The 16613-nt window shown below is 45.6% G+C and overlaps 1 protein-coding gene across 1 annotated transcript in view; it reads right to left on the bottom strand.

Annotated features, from left to right (window-relative positions):
* The window catches only part of LOC123034815 (BTB/POZ domain-containing protein KCTD5-like), a 33902-nt gene that overhangs the window by 2135 nt on the left and 15154 nt on the right, over positions 1–16613 (bottom strand). The window lies entirely within an intron of this gene.

The raw sequence follows: 16613 nt of genomic DNA on the forward strand, positions 1-16613 counted from the left end.
ATCAAAGGCAGCAGTGAAATCAATAAATGTAGTGAAAAGCTGTCTAGTACTTGCAGTTTATTTTGATACCAAATGAAGCAGGATAAACAATTGTCAATCACAGACATTCCCTTTCTAAACCCTGCCTGCAACTTGGAGTGCATTTTTGCTGGAATTTCAATTAAGCTGACTGACCTGTAATTTCTAGAATCTCCTCAATCGCCTCTTTTAAATAGTGAGACTACTATACTCAGTTTCCATCCCTTATTGTTTATGTGAGTGAACAAGCCACCAATAAGGCATCACTGTACATTATCTTTAAAAAGTTCAGTTGACATAATGTCCGCTCTTGGAGCTTTATTGTTCCCCAGCAATTGTATAAGTGACTACTTCCTGCATGGAGACTGGTGGCCATTTAGGGAAGCCATTGATATTTTCAAGATTTGCTTCCCCTTGTAACCATTTACTAATCTTTTTATTTGTCTCTGAATAAATCAAGGTAGAAATCCTCCCAAACTGAAGCAGATATAGGTATCTCATAGATGTGTCTTAGTTTTCCAGAGACAAGCTACCAGATGTGTGTTAAATTTTTGCTCTTAACCTCCAATTCCAAATCTGTGCAGCTTTTAGCAACATAGCCCATTTTCTTGGCTGTATTTTAATTTTTACCACCTTTGCCTGAGCGCAACCTTTGCATAACCTGCACAGTCTGAAGAGTCAAGTGCCTTTCACATTGGTTTTCTCAAGTGTTTCCTTGACACTCAACATTTTGTAGCGAACTGTGGAGTATTTATATTCCTTGTGTTGCTTGATCCAACCCTAGTTAATATCAGAGGTTTAATTTGGGAGCAAATAGTCTGATATGCATACAACACAAAATCCATATTCACCTCAGAAATACAAATTCCCCCCACAACTTTCTTCCTCTGTTTGAGTTCAGGATGGATTTGACTTGTTGTATCCACTTGTTCCCATCTTAATCTTTTCTATTATATATCCAACCTCTGCACTGCCCATTTATCTGCCTGAGTCACTGTTTTTAAAACAGATTTGAATCTGTTTTAACTGGATTGACACTGGTTGATGATCACTTTCTTCTCTGGTGTTCACTGAAACTCTGGAAAATAGACAGACATTCTGTCTATACACATGTCAGGAAGTGGAGGGATTCACTCATCTTCCCATGGCAGCTACCAGAGAGTTGTCAGAGATGGTGGGGCATGGTCAGGAATCTGCTTGGGAGGAAAAAGGTAGGGAACTCCGTTTGCAGGAATGCACAGCTGTGCAGGGTTGGCAACTGGAGCAGGGACAGATGTGCTGGGGAAAGGAGAATAAAGGAAGGGCCAATAGGACCAGGAGGGGAGTGGTGTGCCGAGGAGGAGGGAGGGAGTGAGTGAGAGAGCAGAGGAGCGAAGGAAAGGATGAGTGATGTGCAAAAGCAGCCTTTGGGAGAGAGCTGGAAGTGGCTGGCATTGCTGCAATGCTCAGGCGGCCAGAGAGAAGCAAGAAGAGCAGGCCCAAGACATGCTGCTCCCCACCTCCCCAGAGGCAACCTCTTTGGCTGAGAACCAGGAGTGAGGAAGGGTCCAGGTGAAGAGAGGGCTTTGGTGTTTCCGGCAGGGCAGCTGCAACAGAAGCTGTAAACTGCCAATAAAAGGATCTGCCAGGTGAGCTTGTTTCCTCTCAGTTTTACATGGAACAAGGTGCCTTCAATGCTCCCCTTCCTCCTGATCCTGTTACAACACACAAATATTAATAACATTACCTGCATTTTTAGTAAAATTCTAGTAATGATTGTCCCAATATGTATGTATAGGGACAATCATAGAATAGTCGAGTTGGAAGGAGCCAGAAGGCCATTGAGTCCAACCCCTTGCTCACTGCAGGACGGAGTCACACATCCCTCTCAGATGGCTGCCCAGTTGCCTCTTGAATGCCTCTAGAATGGGAGAGCTACAATCTCCTTGGGTAACTGGTACAGTGGTACGTTGGCTCACAAACTTAATCCGTTCCAGGACTCTGGTCATGACCCAAATTGGTCATGAGCCAAGTCAAATTTCCCCATAAGGGTCAATGTAAATAAGGTTAATCCATTCTGTAACTCATTTTTTAAATCAGAAAAATGTGAAGCAAAGTGACAAAGAACAAAGATCGTGGCCATCTCCCCCACCACCCTGAGCACGCGCCTGTCCTCCCGGGACACTGGTAGGGGAGTGACAGGTGTGAACGCAGGCGCACAGGGAGGAGATGAGTGCGATCACAGGCGCACTCGGGGGAGGGGAGAGATGGGCGCGATCACGGGCATGCTCAGGGGGAGAGAAGGGCACGAAGGCAGGCATGCTTGGGGGAGAGAGACGGGCGTGAACATGGGCGCACTCGGGGGGGAGAGACAGGCATGATAGTGCTGGGGGGGAGATGGCAGAGATCACGGTTGTGCTCCTGCAGGAAAGACAATCGCAATTACGGGCGCGCTCTGCAGGAAAGATGGGCACGATCGCGGCCATCCCCCCACTCGGGGGGCGGGGAAGACGACTGAGATCACGGCTGCCACCCAATGCGGAGTTCACAACCTGAATCAAAATTTTAATGAAATTTTTGTTTGCAACCTGATCTGGTTGTGAACTGAGGTGTTCGTGAGCTGAGGTACCACTGTACTACTCTAACAATAAGTAAATTTTTCCTGTTCCTTTTTCCTAGGTGCAGAACTTGGCAATTTTCCCTACTGGATTTAATTCTGTTATTTTCAGCCCAGATTGAATAATCTTGAATCTTATTTTTATCTTCTAGCTAACCCACCCCGTTTTCTGTCATCTGCAAAATCATTCCCTCCTCTTCTTTATCCAAGTCATTAATGAAAATGTTGAAGAGCACTGGGCCCAGGACTGATCCCTGCGGTTCCCCTATGCTTACCTCTACCCCTTGAGAGATGGTGCTGTTGATGAACACTGTTTGAGTCCAATTCTATGGCCAACTGTGGATCCATCAGATAGTTGTTTCTTCTAGTTCACTTTTTGCTAGTTTGCTAAAATCAGGACATCATGGGGCACTTTGTCAAAAGCTTTGCTAAAGTCAAGAAAGATTATGTGCACAGTATTCCCACAGTCTTATCAGAGAGAGAACCCAATAAAAAAATGAAATTACTCTGGCAGCATTCACTTTTGAGAAATCCATGCGAGCTCCTAGTAATCACTGCATTGTTTTCAAGGTGCTCACAGACTGACTGCTTAAAATTTGTTCCAGAATTTTCCCAGGGATTGATGTCAGACTAACTAGTCTGTAGTTCCCAGGTTCTTCTTTTTTCCTTCCTTGAAAATGGGTGCAACATTTGTTCCTCTCCAGTCATCTGGCACTTCTCCTGTCCTCCAAGAGTTCTTAAAGATAATAGGCCATGGTTCTGAGAGTTCTCCTGCCAGCTCCTTTATGACTTTAGGATGGAGTTCATTGGCCCTGGAGATTTGAACTCTTTCAACCCATTTAGATGACCCTTGACCATTTGCGTATCAACCCTGAACCATTGCGACTTAATTCCTATTATAGAACTCAGTTGCTGTTTCTGACTCTGTCGATGGTAACCTTGGAATTTTCAACACAGGAATGTACCGTTGACCTCTGTCCAAGCCATTTGATTTACAGACAACTGATTCTATAACCAGCTATACATTTATTTATTTTTCAATTTCTATCCTGCCTTTTTCCTACAAAGAGTTCAAGGCAGCTTACATTTCCTTCTCCATCTTATACCCACAACAACCCTGTGAGGTAGGTTGGGCTGAGAGTCTGTGACTGGCCCAAAGTCACCCAGTTGGCCCCATGGCTGAGCGGGGACTAGAACCCAGATCATCTGAGTCCCAGTCCATGCTCTTAACCACTACACCACACTGGCTCTCCATGGGCCTCGATATTTCATTTGATAGGGTAAACATTACAACACCCCAAATCACATGGAACAATTGGGCCCAGTCCCTACTCTAGGGATGTAATGGAACTTACCCTCACTGCCATACACTAAGCACAGTTGTGTCAGTGTGAAATCATTATTGTGGAAGCTTTCCACCACCTGTGCTCCAGCCTTGCTTCATTGTGTGCAGCTCCTTGGACAACCAGGGGGCTACCTGGACACTATGGCAATATTGGGCATAAGGGTGATCATACAATTGGCCCTTCTTACCCTGTCATTCCATAGTGAGACCAAAGCCTCTAAAGTATCATCCCATCATCTGGAAAATCAAGGCAGCCCTAAGACCATCATTTCTGGATTCTCCAATTTCCACTCAGAAAGGTGGGTTCAAACAGCAAAGTGGGTAGCATTTTATTTGTGTGTTACATTTATATCCTGCCTTTTCCTTTCAAGGAACTCAAGGCTGCTTACATGATTCTCCTCTCTTCTCAATCTTATCCCCACAACAACCCTAGGGGGTAGGTTGAGCTGAGTGTCTATGACTGGCCCAAAGTCCTCCAGCTGGCTCCATGGCTGAGCAGGGATTAGAACCCAGATCTCCTGACTCCCTGTCTCATGCTCTTAACCACTACACCACACTGACTCTCTAGGATACACACACATGCACACACACAAGTAGGATCCCTATTCTATGTCTCTAGCACAGTACCAGGTGTGACCACATCTCTGAGGACCATTGCCGCCGCCGCCGCCGCCCCATCCCTCCGGTTCTGTGCTGACATTGATGCAAGTGCCCAAGTGGGCAGAGCTGTTCCAGATCAATCCCTGCACAAGTGTCAATAATCCATACCAGGCTGGCTTCCTCATCCACAATTAAATCATGTACAATAGTGTAATGATGGGTGAATCTTATGTTTATAGGAAAGGAGGGCAGTTCAGCAGGGCAACTTGGATTCTCAAGGATGGACGGCAGTCCAGCCAAGGAGAAAACACCAAAGCCATGTCCCTCATGTCTCCACATCCAGCCAAAACAAGTACAGAGAAAAACAAAAGGGATCAGGGGGCTGGAGCAGCTGCCCCATGGGGAGTGGCTACAACAACTGGGACTTACAAAGGTGAGTAAGGGCAGACATGATAGAGGTGTTAAAAATAATGCATGGCATGCAGAAAGTAGAGAGGGAAGCATTTCTTAACACTAAGACATGGGGTCGATCCTGTGAAGCAGACAAGTGAGAGGTTTAGAAGTACTTCTTCACAGTGTATACTTTGGAATTTGCTGCCACAGGATGTGGTAATGGCTGCCAAACTGGAGGGCTTTAAAAAGAGATTGGCCAGGTTCATGAGGGATGAGGGTGTCAGTGGCTTATGGTGGTGGGGGCTGGGGAACATAAAAAGACAGGAAGCTGAAATTTGGTTACTTTTTAGCCTAGGCCAGAGGTCTCAAACTCATGGCCCGCAGGCTAATTGCCGGGACAGCGGGGCACGGGGGAGGGGCCCTGCAGCCTTCAAAGTGCCAGCGGTGCCCGGGCCGGCCACGGGATGAGCGGCCCACCACCACCACCACGGTGGTGGAATACTTGATGCAGCCCAGCCTCACCCAGACTCTACTTCCAGCGGCCCCCAGGTCAGTTGAGTTTGAGACCCCTGGCCTAGGCACTTTGTGGCAAGGTCCAAGAAGGACAAGCCTCTAGAACTATTTATGCATAAATTATAGTACAGTACATGAATGGGGGGATTACCCCAAATTGTGGGATGAGATTTTTGAGAGATGTGTGAAGAAGTCCCACTGTGCTGTGACCCATGCAATTTCATACCTCCTTTAATACCATGCTCAGGAAGACTCTGACTTTCTGCAACTATAGAGCAGACTAGTTCAGTGTTGTTCGGTGGGTGAAAGATCACCTCGCTTCCACTCATAGCAAAACATTTCCTCTGAAAGCCAACTGCAGGAGGACAGAAAGGAGCCCACACACAACTGAACTACTAAACAGTCTAATTATATATTTACCAACATATTTTCACCTGACATTAGGGTAAGGGCAGCTACAAACACAAAAACAAGATGCACAACCAGGAGAGGAAAGAGGGAAGCAGCTGGGTGAATTCCTAGTGCTCACCATTGCATTCACACTAATCTGAGTCATTCATATCGTAATCCGTCTCCTCGTCTTCACTCTGAGTTTCATGCAGCAAGTATAAAGAAAGGAAGGAAAAGGAGAAAAGGGGGAAAGGGGGGAAGGGAAAGAAAGGGAAAGGAAAGAAAAGAGTGCAAGTTGAGTAAAGCCAAAGCAAGTATAAATGTTTGTACTACAGGCCATTTGTTATCCAGGAAAGGTGGCAGAAGGTTCAAGGCTTCTGCTTCATAACTTTTAGATGACTGGCCCACCAGTCATGCACTACAAAGAGAATTTGTGCAGTCTTTTGAGAAAGGAAGTAGACCTGGATCTGGCTTAGCAAGGAAGTGCTGCAAGCACTGCTCAAGATGACCCCCAGAAACACCAGGCCAGGATTTAAAGGTACATAGGACGACCCTAGAGAGCCAATGCATGCATGGAGGGTAGGGGGGAGAGAAAGAACCTTTCAGGAGTTGATCTAAAAGGGTATTTCAGACCCAAAATTCTAGCAGCTAAGTCAGGCATCCCAGCACAGTTATAACACAGAAGAAAAGCCACCAGAGCTGTGAATAGGCGAGAAGATGCTGAAAGCAATGGAATGCCGAACTGTAGCAAATCTGTTAATACTTACAAAGCGTACTGCTTATACAGATTGTATATTGTTTGGCAATCTTAATGTACTGTTTTTAAATCCTATGATGTTTTGCTTAAGTATAATAGATGGTTTTCAAAGATTAATGTAAAGTTTTTGTTTAATGTTTGTTTTTCATGTTTATTTGTTGTTGTTTGCTTGAAATGGTTGGAAGACTTATTCAGTAAAGCTGTTCATTTAGATCTGTAACAGAATGTGCACAGACACTGGCAGAGGACAGCCCCATGATGTGCCTGCAAAACCCTAAAGTGTCTTTTGCGCATATTTTGTGGGAATGTGTTATGATGGCATTGTTGTAGTAAGGTCACTTTTTGTACTGCAATATACTGAGTTTTGATTGATTGTTTTCCTTCAAAAACAGGGCACCTTTGGAGTATTTTCTATAGTTTAGGGTCTAGAAATGTTACAGTGAAATCACCTCTTTCTGGTGGCTAAAAATTACTAGCTTGGAAACATTAGAAATCTAACTCAAAGACAGGTAGTTAATTTGCAATAGGGTTAGGGTATGAGGTTCCAGTGTCTGAACAAGGCAGATAACAAACAGGCTTGTTTCCTCCCAAATTAGATAGTTAAAATCAAGAGGAGAAAACAGGAGTAGAAAAGGAATTTTGTGTACGCTTCCAGTAACATTCTGGGAATGTGAGCAGGTATAAAAAGGGGCAGTAAGAGGCTTAACAGGGATTGAACAATGTGATCCTGTCAAGGCTTTATGATCTACACTGGTTGCCGGTGTTTCTAGGTCCAACTGAAAGTGCTGGTATTACTTTAAAAAGTTCTAGGTAGCAGGGGCCAAGTAACCTGAAACATCATCTCCTTCCATATAATACTTGTCTGGCCCTAAGATAATCTTCCCTCTTCCAAATGAAGGAAGGCAGGTGGTACTAATAAGAAAGGATTTCAAAGACTGGCACTGCTGGCATGGAATGCCCTACCCAAAGAGGACTTCCTGACACTACACTGAAGTCTTCTCAGTATCGCATGAAGGCATTTCATTTTCCCAGGCTTTTAAGTTTTTCAGTTTCAAAAATTGTGATAGTACATTTTTAGAACTTTGCTGCTGCCTTACTGTGGTTATTTTGTTTCAAATATATTTTATGGTTTTAAGTTTTGTTTACTAACCAGAGAGATCTGGCTTCCATAATGGGGGAAATACAAATGTTTATTATTGTTATTATTAACACTTGGGTTTGACTCTCAGCGGGCCTTATCTGCCAGTCTGAAGGAGGGTAGTGACAACCCTGAAGGGGCAATGCCAAAGGAAATTCAGGAGGGACACAAGGACAAGGGCCACAACCTGAACAAGTTGGCCAAGCTGGCTAATTGTCTGCTTTTTACAGAATCCTGGTGGGATGTGGTTGCTTCATAGGGCCTGATAATATGTGGGAAAGGGAAGATGGGAGCAAGGGTAGTAGTGACAGGTAGAGAAAATAGGGGGTTGAGAGGATTAGCTAACTAAAGGGAATGTGCCCATACAGCTAATGGGTATGCCATGTTCTGGTCCCCCTTGCACCTACAGTATCGATTGCTATGTATCAACCTCTCTCAGGCCTCCAGCTCCTGCTTTTAAATACCACATCAGTGCAGAATAAGAACTCCCTCATCCCACATTTAATAGTAGATGAGATGGCTGATCTGGTGTGTATAACTGAAACCTGTGTGGGTGAAGAGAGTAGTTAGTCCCCCCACAATTGGTAGACTTGAGGGACAGGGAGGAGGGATTGCCCTAGTCTGTGGGAATTATCTCTCCAGGTGCCCTGTCGCTCTGATGACACATCTGTGGTTTATTTTGAGTTGGGACACATTGTGTTAATCAGGATGTCTTGGGGCACTTGTTGAATGCTTTGTTAAAGTCTAGGTAAATTATGTCCATGGCATTTCCGCTGTCTATTTGGGTGGTTTCCCAGTCTCAAAAAATTAGGTTAGTTTGGCACAACTTATTCTTAAGAAATCCATGTTGGTTTCTGTTCATCACTGCATTTTCTTCAAGGTCCTTGTAGACTGAGTTTTTAATAATTTGCTCCAGTATTTTCACAGGGGTCGATGTTAGACTGACTTGTCTATAGTTGCCTGGTTCATCTTTTTTCCCCTTTCTTGTAGATGGGGACAACATCAGTTCTTCTCCAGCTTCCCCTATTTCCCACAATTTCTTGAAGATTATAGATAGTGGTTCAAAGAGTTCTTCCACCTGTTCTTTTATGACTCTGGGGTGGATCTCAAGTTTTGAACACCTTAATTTCATCAAGGTACTCCCTGACCTGTTGATCTTGGGCTGCCATCCTGCCCATTCATCTTGTACTTTTTCCTCTGTAGGTAGGTTGTATTTTCTCATGTGGGAGAAGACTGAACTGAAGTAGGAGTTATGTACCTTTGCCTTTTCCTTGTCATTTGTTATCTTTTTTGCCATCCACGTTGAGTTGGTTTTAGTTTGTCTTTAGTTTTCGATGTAACTGAAGAAGGCTTTATTGTTTCTAGCAAGCCTTGCTAGCCTCAGTTCATAACCAGCTTTAACTTTCCTGATTCCATTCCTGTAAGTATTTTTATTTATTTGGGGTTCTTGTATGCCACCCCATTTGCATAAGCCTCAGGGCGGCTTCCAACAAATAAATAACAATACACATATATAAAAACTGGAAACATCCAGGCAATAAATTAAAACCAATAAATAATTTAACAATTAAAATAACATTTAAATAAAAAGGTCTTGGAAAAACAAATAACGACAGCGCCAGGTGGACCTCTCTGGGGAGCGCATTCCATAAGTGGGGTGCCACTGCAGAGAAAGCCCTCCTCCGGGTACTCACCCTCCTAATATCTTTCACAGAGGGTTCCTGGAGAAGGGCCTCTGCCACAGATCTCAAGGGGCAGGAGGGCAAATATGGACACAGGTGCTCCTTTAGATAACCAGGTCCCAAGCCGTTTAGGGCTTTATAGGTCATTACCAGCACCTTGAATTGGGCCCGGACTTCGATGGGGAGCCAGTGAAGCTGACAGAGGACTGGGGTTATATGAGAACAGTGTCCAGTCCCCATCAGCAACCCGGCAGCTCTATTTTGCACCATCTGAAGTATCCGGACTGTCTTCAAGGGTAGCCCCACATAGAGTGCGTTAGAGAAGTCTAATCGGGAAGTAACCAATGTGTGCATCACTGTCGCTAGGCAGTCGTCCTCCAGGTAGGGACGCAGCTGATGGATTAGCCGAAGTGGATGGAAAGCACTCCTTGCCACCGCCGACACTTCCAAAGTCAGCTCCGGGTCAAGGAGCATTCCCAAGCTGAGGCCCCTGTCCTTCAGAGGGAGTGCTACCCCATTCAGGGCAAGGTCCAGGTCCCCCACGCCGAAGCCCGAACCACCTACCAACAGGACCTCCGTCTTGTCTGGATTGAGCTTCAGTTTATTGGCCCTCATCCAGCCCATTACCTCAGCCAGGCACCGGTTCAGTACAGCCACTGCCTCACCTGGATTGGTTGAAAAAGAGAGGTAGAGCTGGGTGTCATCAACGTACTGATGTTTCTGCAGCCCAAACCTCCTGATGACCTCTCCCAGCAGTTTCATGTAGATGTTAAATAGCAAGGGGGGCAAAATGGATCCCTGCGGAACTCCATGGCATAGCTGCCATGGCGCAGAGCCATAATCTCCCAGCACCATCTTCTGGAATCAGCCATTGAGATAGGAGCAGAACCACTGCAAAGCAGTGCCTCCTACTCCCAATTCTGCTAGCCTATCCAGAAGGATACCATGGTCGATGGTATCGAAAGCCGCTGAGAGGTCCAGGTGAACCAACAGGGACGCACTCCCCGTCTCTCTCCCTGCACAGGTCATCATACAGGCGATCAAGGCAGATTCAGTACCATAACCGGGTCTGAAGCCGGACTGAAATGGGTCCAGATAATCAGTTTCTTCCAAGAGTGCTTGGAATTGTCCCGCCACCACCCGCTCTAACACCTTGCCCAGTAATGGGATGTTGGCCACCGGTCTATAATTGGTGGCCATCTCTGGATCCAGGGATGCCTTCTTTAGGACTGGCCGGACTATTTATTAAAACATTTTTATGCTGCCCCATTCGCCGAAGCCTCGGGGCGGCTTACAACATTAAGTTAAAAAATAATTATAACATTAAATTAAAAAATACAAACATTAAGTTAAAATGCAAAAATACCAATATAAAATAAGCCGCCCTGGCCAGATAAAATCCAATAATATTAACAATTAAATATTGTTATTTAACAACTACCACCTCCTTTAAAGGGGCAGGTACCTGGCTGTCCCTTAGAGAGGCGTTGACAACCTCCAGGATCCAGGTCCCTATCCTGTGCTTGGCTTTAAGTAGCCAAGATGGGCAAGGGTCCTATAAGCAGGTTGTCCACACCTTGTCCAAGCACCTTGTCCACATCATCAGGCCACAATAACTGGAACTCATCCATCAATTTTGGACCAGACGGCAACATTGGCACCTCCCCTGAAGGCTCTGAGTCACTAGTGGAGTCCAGCTCATGACAAATCTGAGCAATTTTCTCCTTAAAATGCTTGGCAGAGTTGTCACAGCGGACATTCAAGGGCAGTACAGGATCTTTCTTGGGGCCTGGATGAACCAGCCCCTGTACCACCCGAAAGAGCTCCGCCGGACAGCATTGTGAAGAGGCAATGGAAGCGGAGAATAATTTCTTTTTCGCCGCCCTCACCGCCACAGCATAGGCTCAATAGTGAGCTCTAAAGTGTGTTCGGTCAGATTCATCCCATGATTTTCTCCATCTACGCTCTAGACGTCTCCCAACCCGCTTCATCGCCCATAATTCAGGTGTATACCAGGGGGATGAACAGGCTCTGCCAGGCGGAAGAGGATGCTTAGGAGCAATCGTGTCAATAGCCCTGGTCATTTCCCAATTCCACAGTTCGACCAAAGCATCAACAGGAGCACCAGCCTTCAGGAATCCATCCAGATCCATCCGGCTCCGAGGGCGGACCAACACAATTGGGTCCACACCCTTACAGAGAGAAAGGTCGCTCTTGAGCTCAAACCTCACAAGGAAGTGATCGGACCATGACTGGGGAGTCAGACATAAATTCCTCACCCTCAGATTCCCCTCTTTCTGCCCCATCAAGAAAACCAGGTCCAGAGTGTGTCCACATTCATGGGTTGGGCTGATGACATTTTGAGACAGCCTCATGGCCATCATGGAGGCCATGAAGTCCTGAGCCGCCCCAGTCAGAACAGTCTCAGCATGGAGACTGAAGTCCCCCAGGACCAACATCCTGGGGGTCTTCAACACCAGGTTCGAGACGATCTCTGTCAGCTCAGGCAGGGAGTCTGTTGGGCAGAAAGTACACCAACAGAATCCCCAATCTTTCTCAGTCACCCAACACCAAATAGAGGCACTCTAGACCCGGCCTCGAGAGAACCGGAAGCCCCGTGAGAGAGATGGAAGCTCATTAAATTAAACCGACCCCCCCTCTCCTCCCCTCCAGGCATGGTTGGTGCTGGACCAGATAGCTGGGCAGGCACAGTTGAGAGAGGGAGACATCCACCTGCTCTCCCGCCCAGGTCTCTGTGATGCAAGCCAGGTCGGCCCCCTCATCCACAATCAAATCATGGATGAGGGATGATTTATTATGGACCGACCTGGCATTAAGTAACAGCACCAACAGGCTTGGGGGGCGATTGATAAGACTACCTGGAACCCTCCGGCTGGGGGAATAACTAGAAGAGGGAACAGGTGTCAACCATCTGTCCCTCCTCCTCCTACACTGACTCATTAAACCCCTAACGCCATAACGTACCTTGCCCATGACCACCCCAATGGCAGTGCCCATGTGCTCCCCAGGCAACCTCATAACCGTGGCCAAGGATGAATCCATTAAAAGTTAGGCTAAAATAAACATTTAAAAACTCCCCCACCAACCACCCAATACAATTTACAAATTTACAAATTCACCCCAACCAACCAGCCAACGAAGTTCCTGGCCAGCCCAGTCCCCACACGGCTGCGTCCGGCGAATTATGCCAGTGGCTCATCCCCGCGCCCCGCCCCCAATCCGGCGTAGCTCTCACCCATGCCGGCGGGGGAGGTGGGGCAAGGGTGGCCGCAGAGAACTTGCCAGCCGCCGGCAAGATGACATCCTCAGCGGTGGTGGGCGATATTGGGCCCGCAGTCCAGCCGTGGTATCCACCGGCCTCAGGTCCAGCGATGGCCACCAATGGCGGCGTCAGCTGTCCTCCGGTCCGGCGGAGCGCCTCGTGGTCTTCCTTGGCAGTGGCGGCAGGGAGTCGATGGGGGGCGGGCAGTTCCGGCCCCGGCCCAGCCGCGTCCAGCGGGTTATGCTGGCGGCTCGTCTTTGCTGTCTGTTATACTCTTACTTTGTCCCCTGGCCACCCTTCAATTTCCTGTATGTGTCCTTTTTTGCTTTCAAACTGGCTCTTGTTGTGGAGCCATGAGGGCTTCCTGTGTTGTCTTCTGCGTTTCTGTTGGAATTACTTGTTGTGCTTTGATAATTTCTTTCTTGCTTTCTTTTTTTTAAGGTGGCAGTCTTAGGCTGCAATTCTATACTCACTTCCTGGATGCCACTGAACTCAATGGAGCTTACTTTGGTGTAGACAAATGTAAAATTTATTTATTTACAGATGTATTTGCTGAATCAGCCCAAAAGCAGTCTAAGTGGGTCCATGAAACATATAACAACAATAAAAACAGTGATTAAAAATATACAAAAACAATAGAATAGTCCACAGCTGAGGCCACATTTAAAACTATTCGTATTAAAAGCTTAAAAATATCCAAATAAAATCAATTATTAATATGTCTAGAGAATAAACTTGCTTTCATCTGGCACTGAAAAGACTGTCATGAAGGTGACAAGTGAACTGCTTTTGGAAGGCTGTTCCACTAGTGGGGTGCAACTACTAAGAAGGCCATCCCCTTTACCTGCTTCAAGGATGGCTCTTTCAGAAGGGCCTCCAAAACAGATCTTAGGAGCTGGGTAGGTATATTTAAGTTGGGCTCTTAGTTATTTTCTACTGACATAAAGATTAAATGTGTGTGCTTAAGAGCAATATTTTTAAAAAATTACTTCAGATTGCATATTAATAGGAATGCCATCTTTAAAAATCTCCACAGATATGCCTATCCCTTTCTTCTGTTGTACTGTTAGCATCTCCATCCTTCCTACAGTCTTTATCCCCATGCCTTATACATCCATTGGTTGTATCTCCACATTTCAAACACTTTGGTTGCCCTGAAGGATGTGTGGCATATATTTATCAGTTAATGAACCTCTGCCTTGTCATGGCGAAAGGGCTTGTGTAGCTCAATGAAGCTATGAGTTATGCCTTGCAGGGGTACCCAAGATGGACAGGTCATAGCAGAGAGCTCTGACAAAACGTGATCCACTGAAGAAGGAAATGGCAACCCACTCCAGTATCTTTGCCATGAAAACCCCATGGACAGGACCAAAGGGCAAAAAGATATGACACTGGAAGATGAGCCCCTCAGGTCAGAAAGTGTCCAATATGCTACTGGGGAAGAACAGAGGGCTAGTACTAGTAGCGCCAGAAAGAATGAAATGACTGGATCAAAGTAGAAAGGACACTCAGTTGCAGATGTATCTAGTGGTGAAAGGAGAGTCTGATGCTGTAAAGATCTATACTCCATAGGAAACTGGAATCTATGAATCAAGGCAAGCTGGATGTGGTCAAACAAGAGATGACAAGACTGAACATCGACATCTTAGGAATCAGTGAACTAAAATGGACAGAAATGGGTGAATTTAATTCAGATGACCATCAGGTATACTAGTGCGGGCAAGAATCCCTCAGAAGAAATGGAGTAGCCTTCATAGTCAATAAAAGAATAGGAAAAGCAGTACTGGGATACAATCTCCAAACTGACAGAATGATCTAAGTTTGCATCCAAGGCAAACCATTCAACATCACAGTAGTCCAAGTCTATGCCCCAGCCACTGGTGCTGAAGAGGCTGAAGTTAACTGGTTCTATGAAGGCCTACAACACCATCTAGAATTAACACCAAAAAATGATGTCTTTATCATCATGGGAGATTGGAATGCTAAAGTAGGAAGCCAAAAGATAACCGGAATAACAGGCAAGTTTGGCCTTGGAGTACAAAATGAAGCAGGGCACAGGCTGGTAGAATTTTGTCAAGAGAATACGATGGTCATAGCAAACACTCTTTTCCAACAACCCAAGAGACGAATCTACACATGGAAATCACCAGACGGTCAACACAGAAATCAGATTGAGCATGTGCTCTTCAGTCAGTAAAAACAAGACCAGGAGCTGACTGTGGCTCAGATCATGAGCTTCCTGTTGCAAAATGTAGGCTCAAATTGAGGAAAGTAGGGAAAAGCACTAGGCCACTCAGGTATGACCTAAATCATATCCCTGATGAATACACAGTAGAGGGTACAAATGGATTTAAGGAATTAGATCTGATAGACAGAGTGCCTGAAGAACTATGGACGGAGGTTCGCAACACTGTACAAGAGGTAGCAACTAAAACCATCCCAAAGAAAAAGAAATGCAAGAAAGGAAAATGATTGTCTGAGGAAGCTTTACAAATAGCTGAGGAAAGAAGGGAAGCGAAAGGCAAGGGAGAAAGAGAAAGATACACCCAATTGAATACAGAATTCCAGAGAATAGCCTTCTTAAATGAACAGTGCAAAGACATAGAAGAAAACAATAGAATAGGGAGGGCCAGAGATCTCTTCAAGAAAACTGGAGATATGAAGGGAATGTTTCATGCAAAGATGGGCATGATAAAGGATCAAAATGGCAGGGACCTAACAGAGACAGAAGAGATTAAGAAGAGGTGGCAAGATTACACAGAAGAACTGTACAAGAAAGACCTTAATGCCCCTGATAACCATGATGGGGTGGTCACTGACCTCGAGCCAGACATCTTGGAATGTGAAGTCAAATGGGCCTTAGGAAGTCTGAGCAACAACAAAGCTAGTGGAGGTGACAGTATTCCAACTGAGCTATTCAAAATCCTAAAAGACGATGCAGTAAAGGTGCTACACTCAATATGCCAACAAGCATATTAACAGTGGCCACAGGATTGGAAAAGGTCAGTTTATATTCCGATCACAAAGAAGGGCAATGCCAAGGAATGTTCAAACTACAGCACCATTGCACTCATTTCACATGCTAGCAAAGTTATGCTCAAAATCCTACAAGCCAGGCTCCAACAGTATGTGGACCAAGAAGTACCAGAAGTACAGGCAGGATTTCGAAGAGGGAGAGGAACTAGAGTTCAAATTGCCAGCATATGCTGGATCATGGAGAAAGCTAGGGAATTCCAGAAAAACATCTACTTCTGCTTCATTGACTATGCTAAAGCCTTTGATTGTGTGGATCACAACAAATTGTGGCAAGTTCTTGAAGAGATGGGTGTATCAGACCATCTTATTTCTCTCTTGAGAAACCTATATGCGGGCCAAGAAGCAGCAGTGAGAACTGAACACGGAAGCACTGATTGGTTCAAAATTGGGAAAGGAGTAGGGCAAGGCTGTATATTCTCACCCTACCCATTTAACTTATATGCAGAGCACATCATGCGAAAGGCTGGGCTAGATGAATCACGAATTAAGATTGCTGGGAGAAATATCAACAACCTTAGATATGCAGATGATACCACTCTCATGGCAGAAAGTGAAGAGAAACTAAAGAGCCTCTTGGTGCAGGTGAAAGACTCAACATTAAGAGAACTAAAATCATAGCATCTGGTCCTCTCACTTCTTGGCAAATAGATGGGGAAGAAATGGAAGTAGTGACAGGTTTTATTTTCCTGGGCTCCAAGATCACCGCAGATGGGGACTTCAGCCAAGAAATTAAAAGACGCTTGCTCCTGGGGAGGAAAGCAATGGCAAATCTAGACAGCATACTAAAACGCAGAGACATCACCCTGCCAACAAAAGTGTCTATAGTCAAGGCTATGGTTTTCCCAGGTGCAATGTATGGCTG

The sequence above is a fragment of the Varanus komodoensis genome, unplaced genomic scaffold, assembly GCF_004798865.1.
Source record: "Varanus komodoensis strain SLA01 unplaced genomic scaffold, ASM479886v1 scaffold73, whole genome shotgun sequence".
Classification (NCBI taxonomy): domain Eukaryota; kingdom Metazoa; phylum Chordata; class Lepidosauria; order Squamata; family Varanidae; genus Varanus; species Varanus komodoensis.